The following is a 12,187-nucleotide window of genomic DNA, read 5'->3' as shown; positions in this document are numbered from 1 at the left end:
GGCAGCCACCACTGCTCTGGGCAACCTGGGCCAGGGCCTCACCACCTGAACAGCAAAATGTTTCCTCCTAAAATCTAATCTCAATCTCCCCTCTTTCAGCTTGAGACTTTTTCCCCTTCTCCTATCCCAGACTGCTAAGGTATAAGCAGGAAGATAAATTATCAATGTAAAAGGCAGGATGGTACCCTCAAACCCTGTCATTGTGCGTGTTCTCCTCACTAAACCCTTTCATCGGCCAGCTGGATGGGGCAGGCTGGGTTTGGAGAGCAGGAAAAGCCCGACTCGTCATGGAGGGTATTAGACCCATCAAATTTATGCACATTTGATTGGAAGCTGCTGCTGGCATGTTATCCATGGCTGTTGAGCGCACACTTGAGTCAGAGGACAAACATGGTATTGTCAAGTATTTGATAGCTTTTCTCAGCTGCCTGAGGAGTGTCAGACCCTATTGTTTCTGACAATGCACCTCAATTAAGTTTAAAACATAAAATTGGTAGTACATGCTCTGAAATTGGAGGGGTTGTGGTGGAATCCTTGGAGAACTGAGCTTGATTTAGGCTTAAGGATGATATTTCTCCACAAGGGAGTCACCAGTCACAATAATTACATTGCTGTCTTCTCATAATATGATTTATTTAGATGTTGCCGTATGAATTAATTCTCTCTAATTGCTGCTCTTCTCACTGTAAATCAAGGTTTCTTGCTTTTTGGAGAGTAGTGAACATGATCCTACACTGAAGTAATTAGTCCAATTAGAAAGTAAAGCAGATGTGGAAAACCAATTACTTTCAGGAATATGTCTGCTCCCATGTAGTCCAAATGCTATTCAATCAAAATGTGATAGTAGTTTAGTAAAACATTGTTTTATTCATAAACTCTATCCAACATTAAGAGTATATCGGCTGTTTTGGAGAAGCCAGTTTGGGTTGGTGAGCTTTCTTCTGCCTTGTGCCCAGTTTAGACACCTCCAGTGACAGAAAGCAGAAGGAGATCGCTGCGGGCTAGGGCAGGATCCCATTCCTTCCCTGAGATAGGATGAAATGGGCTGCTGTCCTTGGCATCGGGACACTTGGCAAGAAAATATCTTGCGGGATTTCCCCGCTTTCTTGCACTCAATGTAGTTGTCAAATCCAGCACCTGTGACCAGCCTTGAAGCAGCATGTGAAGTTAACTGCTTATTTGTAAGAGAAAACTGATATCAGACTTCAGCCAGTGCTTGCAATCGTATTGCAGCAAAGCAGTCCTGCAGATCTTCAGTCTAACAAATATTCCTGCTACACATGCAGGAGCTTGTATAGTTGGAAGAGTTGGTTCTGTGTTCCTATGCCCATCGTGTTTCTCCCACTTCAGAAAAAGGGTTTATTTTACAAAGGATGCATTTTGTTTAGTGCTCGGGAGTAATCGATAAAATATCAGGCGCAAGAAATGGAAGGAGGGGACTGCTCAGCACTTTTCCATGTAATTAATTTTGCAGTGTGGTTCTTGGAGCGGTGGCTGTCGCAGGGGCAGGACCAGGGAGCTGAGCAAACCCAGCCTGGCTCTGCAGTGTGAGCCAAACAAAATCCAAACGGCTTCTTTGGGAGTTGCTTTTGAAGCTCTTCATTAAAATACCTGCAGAGGAGTTTTGCATTGGAAGTTCACCCATCTATTTTCTTCTATCTGCTGCGCAGAAGACAAGTGTTCTCATAATTGGGCCATTAAAGGAGGTGTTGAAATGTTACTAATTGTCAAAGGCAATTAAGTGTAGCAACATGTCACAGGTAAATTAACGAGACTCCAGGTGTTTTGAGCAAATTGCATTTATGCGGGTGTAAAACAATTCCCATTGTCTCTGCCAGTTGTCGGTATAGTCTTTGTGTGCTCTGTTTTTTGGGGTTTTTAGCTATGCATCAGCACCCAAGCTGACTGTATTTATAGGGTCTCTCTGATATGGTACATGTTGTATAGATGCTTAAAATCCAACGCTACTGTTTTCTGGTAGATGTTCCCTTTCCTAACCAGCCCTGCATATCTGGACTGTTCTGTCTTGCTCTGATCCAACAGGAGCAGATAGTGTCAGTCTGATTCTTCCAGACTAAGAGGTGCTTCAGAGGGGATCCAGCTACTGATGGAATAACTTAGTGGTGTTCCAAGTTTAACTTTCTCTCTCTGCATCTTATTGAGGTTGTCAATCCTTAATTTGCAGAGTAGTTTGGTCCTTTTTTTATTGAGGCCTTTGTGCTGTGCAAGCAGCTGCTGTGTGTGTCTCGGTGTGGAGTAGATTCAGAGGTAGGAGACCAGGTTGTAAATACCACTGTAGCCTCTCTTCTGTGCTTTGCAATAGAAATCCTTCCCTTTTCATCTCAGTTGCCATCATTTAGCTTCCCTTTGATCCTCATGTCTCTGTCTTGCTCTTTCCCCTTGCTGTTCAGCTTCTCCTCCCCATGGCAGAGGTCTCGCTGCTGCGGTGAGGGCTGCTCCAGCCTCCCTTGTGCAATCTCCACCAGGCACTGCAGCTGCAGTTTCCTTGCTATAACTGCCCTGAGGCTGCTGCCCTCCTCTCCTGCCTCCCAACAGAGGCATGGAGCTCTGCTGGCCTCAATATTGATGGGCGTGACCTGTTGCAGGGACAGAAAGTCATCTCCTTCGCAGCACCTCAAGCAGAGGTGTGCAGAGCTGCGTGCACAGCCAGGCAGTGTGGGGCTGTGGGATGACCCTAAAAATCTTTCTGGGGAAAAACTGCTGGGAGGGTATTATCTTCAATTATCTGTCCTTTGGTCACCAGCCTGGGATTTAGCTCCAGTTCGGTCACAGACCTCATAGTAACCTGAGCTGACCAGTGGCCAGGCAATCTTTGAGACCTGGGTAGGAATTTTGGGTTGGTTGGCCTCAGATCCCTAGCAGGAGTAGCAGAGCTGTCTATGGCTTCGGAGGATAAGTACACTGATGTTACTGTGATTCCCACACCGATTCGCATGCAGCAGTGGTGGAAGTACCTCTAATACCCTGCAGCCACTCATTTTTTTTTTTTATTGACTAGCACATCTAGTTAATAACAAAATTTAGTAAAAGTGACTTTATTGGTAAAAATAGTGAGGAAAAAATGCACACACCCAGATTAGTTTCCACTTATTCATGCATCGTATGCACTATGCATACAACCTATTGCAGCATGGGTTTCAGTTTTGCATTCACTGAAATACTAATTTGCCCTTTGAGAAGTATAGGAGCCATAATCACCAAGTTCCTGCAGATATTTCTTATTACAAACAGTAAGAAGGCTGTTTTCTTTTCTCTGTGTGTAACTATTTTCAGGAAGACCCGTGGTGACCCAAAATAACTGCTGAGAACATTCAGAGTTTTAACCTTTGAACAAACATCGTGGGTTTTTATTTCTGGTTACAATTTTAGCATAAAAAAATCTGGAGTTACTAAATCTAGAGTGGCCAACAGCTGCATGGCTCCTGCCAAACCCGATGGCATCCTGCCCTCCCCCTGCGGCTGACAATGCTGGCAATATTAGGAGAGACCACAAAAGGGTGGAACTGTCACATGGTCCCATAATTATCACCCTTTGTTTCTTTTCTGTTCTGCATGTATTGGATGCCCTCCCTGCAAAGAGGGTTGTGATTGTGTGTACGTGCACACGCGTGTTTGAGGGTGGGTGAAGCCCTAATTGTATATTATTAAAATATTATGATTTTTCCCCTTCCAAGCTGGAGCGATGAGCAGCACCTCCCTGGTGTCGGGTGCAGCTGGCTCTGACTGGCACCCACAAGGTTGTCCTCCAGGTGCTGCATCAGAAATCTTTTGACATAGTGTCAGTAATTAAGTGTACAATTAAGAGAATGTCTGCAATTAAGTTCAATCAGTCAGTCAATCAAATCTACATTTGTAAAGGGTTTCTAAAGGGCCCCTCAGCCAAGCCTCCCCTCCAGAGCTCTGCAAAGTCAACACCAGCCACGAGGCAACATGCGTTTGAAGCAACTCAAGGCCTGGCTGCCTACTGAATAAAACCTGATTTTAGGTATGAATTTAGGCACAACACTGAAATGTAACTAATAAAAAGCTTAAACTTTTGGCTTTTCTAGCTCTGTCTTCCTGGGCATTCAGCTCAACAGTTATTTCTCATTTAGATCTAGATGCGGAGGACTGGGTTGTGGTGTCTGTGCTGGAGCCCTTTCTGGGAGCAGAGCAGCTCATGGGCTGTGAAACCCGTGGTGAAAGCCCCCAGTGTCCAAGCTCTTGTGTCTCTGTACAGTGGGAGTCTAAGAAATGCTGTCTCTAAAGCTGAAGTGGTTAGCATGGCTCCCGTTCTTGCTAACATGCCCTTTTCCATAGAGAAGTGTGTCTCAATAGACATAGCTACCACCTTTGGTTTATATTTTTGCACTCTGAAGTCAATACTGAGGCTGTTGGTAACAAGTGCTTCAAATAAATATGCCCCAAACCAACACATTTCAGGGGGCTCTCCAGTTCCTCCTTACCAGTCTGCAGTGACAGATGCTGTTCAGGAACTGGTGTTCATAAATAGCGTCAGGGAAGGACACTGGGCTTTAAGTTCTTCTATGCACATAAACTTTGTCATTGTCAGCCTGTGAATAGTCAAGTGTAGTGGGGTGCAGCTAGAAAAGGTCTGTGTTTCTGTTTTATATGTACCTGGTGTTCATAAGGATAAGTTTAACATAATGCCCTGAGTACCAGTGGTGGCAATCCCACGGGAGAGCCTCCAAAGCCATGATCCAAGACTAGCAGCTTTTTTGACTGTGTTGCTTTGATCTTATTCCTTTCTCCTGAAAGGAAGTTTTTCTTGTCTGAATTGCTGGATCTACATCATCACTTGCTTTCTACGGTTTGGAAATATTCAGTCTTTAGACTGCACATATTACTCCAAAGAATAACTTGAGGGTTTTTCTTGTCTCTGGTGCTACATCAATATGAGCAACAAGCCATGGTTCCTTTGATAATGAGCTTGCATTTACACAGAACCTGTCATCCCTTAAAGGAGGTTTGCTAACTGCATAGGGCATTGACAAAGACTTGACCATAGCAATGTGTCTCTCTGATAGTTTGTCTGCTGTCTCATTATATTCATTGCTTTAATGCATGGAAAGCTGTTAGCCAAAATGCCCTTCATATGGGGGGGGGGGGGGGAAAGAGAACAAATGGCAAAGTAGTGCTGTAAATATTCCCTAAGGTATCATTAATACTCAACTAAACTTCTGTCTCCATCTATAGTGCTTACAGTACCCTACAAATGAAGTCATCTTGCACCTGGGAATCTGAAACCAGACAGGAATGTAAGGGCGAGAGGGTGGCGAGTACAGTATGATGCTTCAAGTGATCTTCCACAGAACCAAAGGAGCTTCGTAGTGCAGGACTCTCCTGACCTGTTGCTGCTCGGGCCGTGGGAAGGTAGGCACCCTTATTTTATTGATTATTTAAATGTAAAGTTGTTTTCCATCTGCTTATGCTTGACATGTGATACTTGCCCTCTTGTGCTTCCACTCTGTCTCACTACAAAGATGATGGGGTGGGGGAACCCAATTTCTTGCTGGTGTTCTTGTTACCCTCCACAATCAATCACTATCGTAACTAAGGAATGGCTCAGTAAGGTCTCAGTTGTTCTGGGATGGCCTGAAGAAAAATGCTTCAGGAAAAGATATCAAGAGCTCTTTTGGGTTATGTATTTCAGGATGTCTACAGAGCTCGAGTATTGAATGGATAAGGAAGTATAGAGAATGAAACAGTGTAGGGTGGGCTGGGTTCTGGTTTGAAAATATATCGTGGTCTTCTTGTTGTAATGGTTTAGTAGGCACGGTGGTGTTGGTCTGATGGTTGGATTGGATGAGCTTAGAGGTCTTTTCCATTATTAATGACTCTCTTCGATTTGAAATAAAGTGTAACTTTAATTAATGCTAAGCAGGAAATAATTTTATGTACAGTATCTAGCACAGGGGGTGTTGTGCTTAACAATGAGTCTGGCAATAAATGTCAGAAGTTCTGAGAACTTGCACTGCTAGCTGGAAGAGAGCAGCACTGCTCTGCGTGGAAGGTGGCTGTTGGTTTCCCAGAGAGCAAACCCTTCCGTGATTTCGTTTGTAAGAAAAGCCATCAGTAAGTGGGTTTTGAATGCTTTTAAAATCAGTCAAATAGGAGGCGGAGGGGGAAAGAAGGATTAGGCAGGCAGCTGGGAAATAATACAGGACAATAAATTCTTGAAATCTGGTCCTAAATCTATCAAAGCAAATAATACGTCCTGATGGTAGGAAGACGTTATTTGTTTTTTCAGTTTAAATTTGCCAGGCCTCATTTTTGGGGGCATTTGTCTCAGGGAGGTGAGGACTTTGAAAAGGCAATTACAACTGGTGAATGATTGGTGTTAGATGTGACGCTTTTATGCATCAAATAGGTTTAACTGCATTAACCTTCAAGGAATTTACACTGACACCTCAAAAGATCTATGCGGGGCTCAGCCTGAAAAATCTAACTTCTTCCTCAACTTAAATCTTATTTACATTCATTTTATTACAAAATAAATGGGTCTAAAATTTTAATGGAGTTTTGCCAGATTCTGAAGGCAGGGGAGCTGAAAGGAAGCAGGCAGTGCTGGTGCGGATCTTCAGAGAGAGATCCTTGAGGAAATGCAGAAAGGTGCATGTGCACCAAAACATGGTTACATTCTGGTTTCTTTACTGGATAAACAATCCTAGAGGGAAGATGGCTGAAAGCAATGATGTTACATGTCTAATTTATCCACATTAAGGCTTAATTTCCTGCTAAGTAAGGAATTCAAGCCTTCCAGGAAGCAGCTTGTGGTCTTTGTAGACTTTTAATCTTTACACATTATGCAGAAAGTAAGTACATTCTCAAAATGGGCTTTTACTGGAGACTTGCAAGAAATAGTCAGGTTATTAATGCTTGCTGTACTGCTCCTCTCCACTTCCCAGCATGCTGGATCTTTTTGGATGCCTGGTGTATCCAAATCTCCATGCAGTTTCCCTTCTCTGCCAGTGGGAAGCAGCTCCTCGTGTTGCTGATTTATCTCCATGCCTCTTGTGCTTCACTCCACTGAAATCTGGTTAGGTATGAGACAGACTCCGGTGGAATGAAGGACAACAGAACCCATGGATCGTCCTTATCTCACTCGGGGGGGAAAAAGCAGGCGAGTTTATCGCATATTAACCTACCTTTTGGGGAAGCACAGCTGGTACACCTGTGATGTTCAAATTGATACAGGAGATGTGAAAGTCTACAGTCAGTGCTTATGGGGATGCTATGGGCTGGAACTTCCCTTTGCTCTTTTTTCTCCATATCCCTGTTTTCCATTCACTTTAATTTCAGCCTGTAACAAAGGAGCCAGGTACACTTTGTTATGTTAACTGTGGAAACAACTTACCTAAGAACATGGCAGTTCTCCACCTTTTGAAGGTCTTAATTTGGAGAAGCTCCTGGTACTTTAAAGGCTCAAGGGCTTGAGCTTCGGACTTTCACAGGGGAGGTCGAACAGGATAATCACCTTCTGGCCTTAAACCCCTGAATTTGCAAAATCCAAAGAGTGCCAGTAAGCAACTTTCTATGTTCTGGTTCTTCTTAAAAACCTTTGGCAATAATGAGAACAGTGTTAAGCTATTCTTTCCCTTTAGCCTAGATAAGGGAGAAATCTCACTTAGTCACAGCCCCACATAATTTGGTAATCGGGAGTCTGTTTGCCTCAGGCTTCTTGTAAAGCATGGGCAGAGCAGAGTCAGGAACACATCGCAGGTTGCTCCTTCTCATGGAAATGCCTTCCTGCATCTGTGAAATAGATTGTGTGTGTTATGGGATTGCCTGGAGATTCAAATAGTGAAGCTAAGCACTGTCCAAACCCTCTAAAAGGTGTTGCCTCTTCCAAAGCACTTCCAATCTGTGAAAGAGACAAGAGTAAAAGAAATTAACACTGTTAGAAATATTCCCCCCAAAAATCAACCCATCCCTGCATCTATGCAGGAAAGAGCTCTAAGATCCTTGCAAAGGAATCTGATTATAGTGCAAATATTTTACTTTTTTAGATATATCTTGGTTTTACCTATAAAATTAATACTAAAGTCTGGATATAAAGCATAGACTTAGCATTGGCTTCTCGCCTAAAGAACTGAAAACATTAAAAAAATCTACCCTGAAATACACAAATTCCATGAGTGACATGAAAGTTTGCTGTATTCCAGTAAGGAATGGCAAATATTGTTTCCACTAGCTTTTCAAAGGGACACAACGCCAAATTCAGGGATGCAGGCTGCAGATCCTGCCTCCTTGGTACATTGGAAAACTGGGATTTCAGAGCACCCAGTGAAACATAAGGTCCAGTTCTGAGTAATGTGTTTGGACAACTTATCCATGCACTTGGATAACTTCAGATTTTGACTTTTAATTTGCATCTCCCTTGCAGCTTTGAAAAGATCGGTTGGGATGCAGAAATGTGGTGCGAAGATGAACAAAAATGCTTGCCTGTACTTAAAAAAGAAAAGCCACCCCCACTATGGAGGTGCTGATAGAGGATTTAAGAGCGCAAATAGCTTAAGGTGCTTCTCTCTCACTTTTGCTTTTAAATATAAACCTGCTGCACCAGAGCCGCTCCCTCGGCTTTGTCAAGACATGTTAAAAGCATTTGGGTAAGTCCTGAGAAAGGGTGGCCTAGGCAGGAACCCATCAACTGAAATTCCTCTGTGCAATCCTGGCTGGTTTGAAATGCCTTTTATCAGGCAAGTTACAACGGGCTTTAGCACTGTAAATGCCTAATGCACAGCTTCCAGCTATTAACTGCTTTGTGCCTGGAATTTGCAAAACCAGAATGCCCAGGAGAGAGAATCAGCAGCTGCAAGGCTGGATTTGGCTTTGGTATCCGTTGGGAACAGCTTGAATAATTAAGGAAAGGTGCTTATCAACATAATCTTAGATTAAAACAATGGTAATAAACTGGAAATACAAGCTCTAGGGACCCACCTCCGTCAGCTCGCCCCCCTCAGTCCTGATCACTAATTGAAAGTAAATTGAAGGCTAGCAGTATGGGGTTTTTTTTCAATCTTTGTTTTTGCTTTTCCCTGGGGAGAAGTTCTGAGCTTCAGGCTGCAGTCTTCTGCATCAACCTGAGCAGCAGCAAAGCTCCGCTGCATCCTCAGATGTGGCAAACCTTGAAGTAAAGGTCACGTAGAATTGTACTGGACTTCTCTGAACTTTAAAGCGAACAAATGTTTCTATATTTCTCTGTCTATAGGGAAACTAAGAAAAAGACACGCTCTGAGCCAAAGCTGGTTGCGTTTGTTAGGTTAAATGCACTTTGTCAGGCCTGGTGATTGCAAACACTTGAAACTCAGTGCAGTGCCCTGTGTGCTCTCAATGCCGGTAACTCGTAATCCTGGTTAGAAAAGGAGATGAGAATTTGTTTTACTGTAACATAAGCTTGTAATTCAGACTAAGCATAAGTAAAAACTGCTTTCTGAAGCTCAGATCTGACACCGAATGTGACCTCCAGAGGCAACGCTGTTCTACAACTACCACTTGATCCAGATCTGAGAACAATCTTGGCTCAGGTCTCTTCTAGGAAATACTCCTGGTCTGAGCATATTCATATACCTCCGTGTTATCCTCATGCTTTTCCAAAGCCTTTGCTTGAAATTGGCTGCTGTTGGCCTTTTTAAAGGGAAAATAGCTCTGTGTTTCTCCTGATTTTGAGCAAGCCTTACAACGCAGCAATAAGTTAAGTTTGTAGTTGGCTTTACCACTGCTCATTTATCTTGGGGAGAAATCTGATGGCACAGCAGTAGGTGAAGTCACTTGCAGAGCTCAATTTTCTGATTTAAAAGTTTGTGTGAAGGCCTTTGGACTCTCGCTGCTCCACAATTGCCAGCATAAAGAGGAGAAAAGACCCACGGGTGGGGGGGAAGCAACCTCAGCCTGGTGTCTCCTATGATCGTGGAGATAAGTTCTGCTCCTTTAGGAGAGAGCTCACCTGGCTGAATCCTAGCATCTACAGTGTCGCTGCACAGCAATACAGGACTATTTGACTTCAAACTACTTGGCAAACTTAGACTAAAGCAAGTTAACACATTCTCTATACGGAAAATAACAAATACAACTATTCTTAAATATTTCGCCTTTTTTGTGATAACTCTGGATAGGGAAGAAAATATTTTTCAAGTGATTTGCATAGAAAATCAAGAGGAGGAGCAACTGACTGATACTAAGCTAAGTTCTTGCAGATGGGGCTTTGGATGGCAGCTCCAATCTGATATTTGTTGTACTAGTGTAAATCCAGAGCAACATCGCAAGTTCTGACTTACAGGGTGTTCTTAAAGGCCAGTGATTACCCACACAATTCTTGACAGTTTGGGAAATAGCTCTCTATATATCATTAATTGCTGCTTTGAATGACTTAACTCTTATTTAGAACTTAAAATGCCCATAGGAAATGGTTGAGAAGTTTGCATTTTTCCTTTTAAAAGCTGTCTCCTGGCCTCAGTTTCCTGCATTGATGGGGGTAGGGAAGGAGCACTGCCTCTGCTGTGTGAACAGCATTAGCACACCTTGCTCCAGCCTCCTGCATCTTCTCCCCAAGCACTCTCCTCTCCCCACAGCGGCTCCCAGCCCCAGCGCTCCCCCCCCCAGTTCCATACAACACATAAGGGCGCGTGGTCGCACCGTGCACTCACCTGTGGTGGTTAACCAGGTCCCCATCCTGTCTTGCTGCTGCTCTGCTGAACTCAACCAAAACAAAACAAAAAAGACTAAGGAGACAGGAAACTTAAAATAAAACAGCTGGTAAATAAATGAATGCAGGGACTAGTTCTTTTCTTCTTTTCCATCCTTCTTTTGAACAGAATCCCAGAGGAGGAGGAATGGAAGATGGTCCATGACTCGGGTGGCACTGTGTGTTGGGATGTCCTGGGCTGGCAGTGCTGAGAGTTTGGGAGGGAGAGGAGTGGGAAGGCGTGCAGGGCATCTTTACACCAAGGAAGCACGGGGGATTTAAGGAAGCCTCTGCTGAGGCTCTGCCCCTCCAGGTGCTGTCGGCAGGTGCAGTCTTTATTTGCGCAGCCAATGGAGAGGCCAGGGGCAGCAGCTCCTCCCCGTGCTACCCGCATGGGGGTGCATGGACTGGGAGCTGGGGGTCCTGCTGCTCTCTGTGCAGCCAGGGTGAGGTTCCCAAGGGAGTCACGGGTTCCCAACACCCAGCTGGGTGGAGAGGTACCGGCTGTGCCTTCCTTCCACCCCCAAGTCCTACCACCCAAGGCTACCTTCCACCCCCAAGTCCTGCAGAAAGGGCTATGAGAAGGCTGTTTCACTTTCATCTGTCCCAAAGGAATGTGGAAAAGATGTAGTTGGGGGGGTGGGGGGTGTCATTAGTGGCTGGAACAGGATGCTCAGGGGAGAGTAGTGGGGTCCACATCCTGGAGGGATTTAAAAGTCACATGGATGTGATGCTTAGGGATGTGATTCAGTCATTGCAGTGTTGGGTTCAGGGCTGGACTTGGTCCAAAAGGTCATTTCCAACCCAAATTGTTCTGTGGTTCCGTAATGTTTCCAGGTGGTCTCTTACTCTCAAGGCCCTTATTTTAAAAAGCATTCATACTGCAGGTGCCCAATGTGATAGAGAACATTTAAATCTTTTGTCAGATCAAATTTCCTAACTTCTGTATTGTCTCTTCAAGGTGAAAAAAGTTTCATTTAGCTTTTTAAGAGCTGCTAAGGAACCGGCAATCCTGCTCCAGAGCGAACAATTCCTTGTGGAGTTGGTGCCATGATATCACCCCCTCTAAACTAGTAGTTCAAGCGGAAAAATCCTGCAGTGAGGATGTCTCCTTGCAAAGGATTTGGGTAGAAGAACTTTGTGAAGTGTAGGGATGCTCTATCAGAGGGCTTCAATGTGACAGTTTTAATTCCAGCTCTAAAGGAAGTAAATTTATAATGAAATTCCTGGAGTTGCATGGTGTATTATGTGAATTTGTAGAGTCCTTCCACCCCCCTCATCTCGTTTTAAGCTTTTATCTTTGCCCTCCTTTTCCATGGGGTTTAGGGGTGGGCATGGCACTCGCTCCCAGAGAAAGGTCTGCCCTTCAGCCCCCAAACCTGTTGTTGGGGACAGCCAGATTTGAGGTGCCCATCCTTTGCATTTATCATAAATATTCTGGAAGGCAGTTTGCTCCTTGATCTTTTAACTCTACTAATCTGC

The 12,187-nt window shown here is 44.1% G+C and overlaps 1 long non-coding RNA gene across 2 annotated transcripts; it reads right to left on the bottom strand.

Moving 5' to 3' along the window:
• Positions 1–562: 562 nt before the first annotated feature.
• LOC128854418 (uncharacterized) lies at positions 563–10,971 on the bottom strand. 2 transcript variants are annotated; one of them, XR_008453506.1, is made up of 4 exons: positions 10,668–10,971; positions 7,499–7,885; positions 7,170–7,324; positions 563–7,057 (listed from the first exon to the last, which is right to left on the bottom strand). It is a non-coding gene; the product is annotated as an uncharacterized LOC128854418 (long non-coding RNA). The 2 variants fall into 2 exon arrangements; XR_008453505.1 differs by having other exon boundaries at positions 564–7,057; positions 7,170–7,885.
• Between the last annotated feature and the right edge of the window lie 1,216 nt (positions 10,972–12,187).

This window comes from Cuculus canorus, chromosome 24 (genome assembly GCF_017976375.1).
Source record: "Cuculus canorus isolate bCucCan1 chromosome 24, bCucCan1.pri, whole genome shotgun sequence".
In the NCBI taxonomy this organism is placed as follows: Eukaryota; Metazoa; Chordata; class Aves; order Cuculiformes; family Cuculidae; genus Cuculus; species Cuculus canorus.
This window is presented reverse-complemented; position numbering and strand designations above follow the sequence as displayed.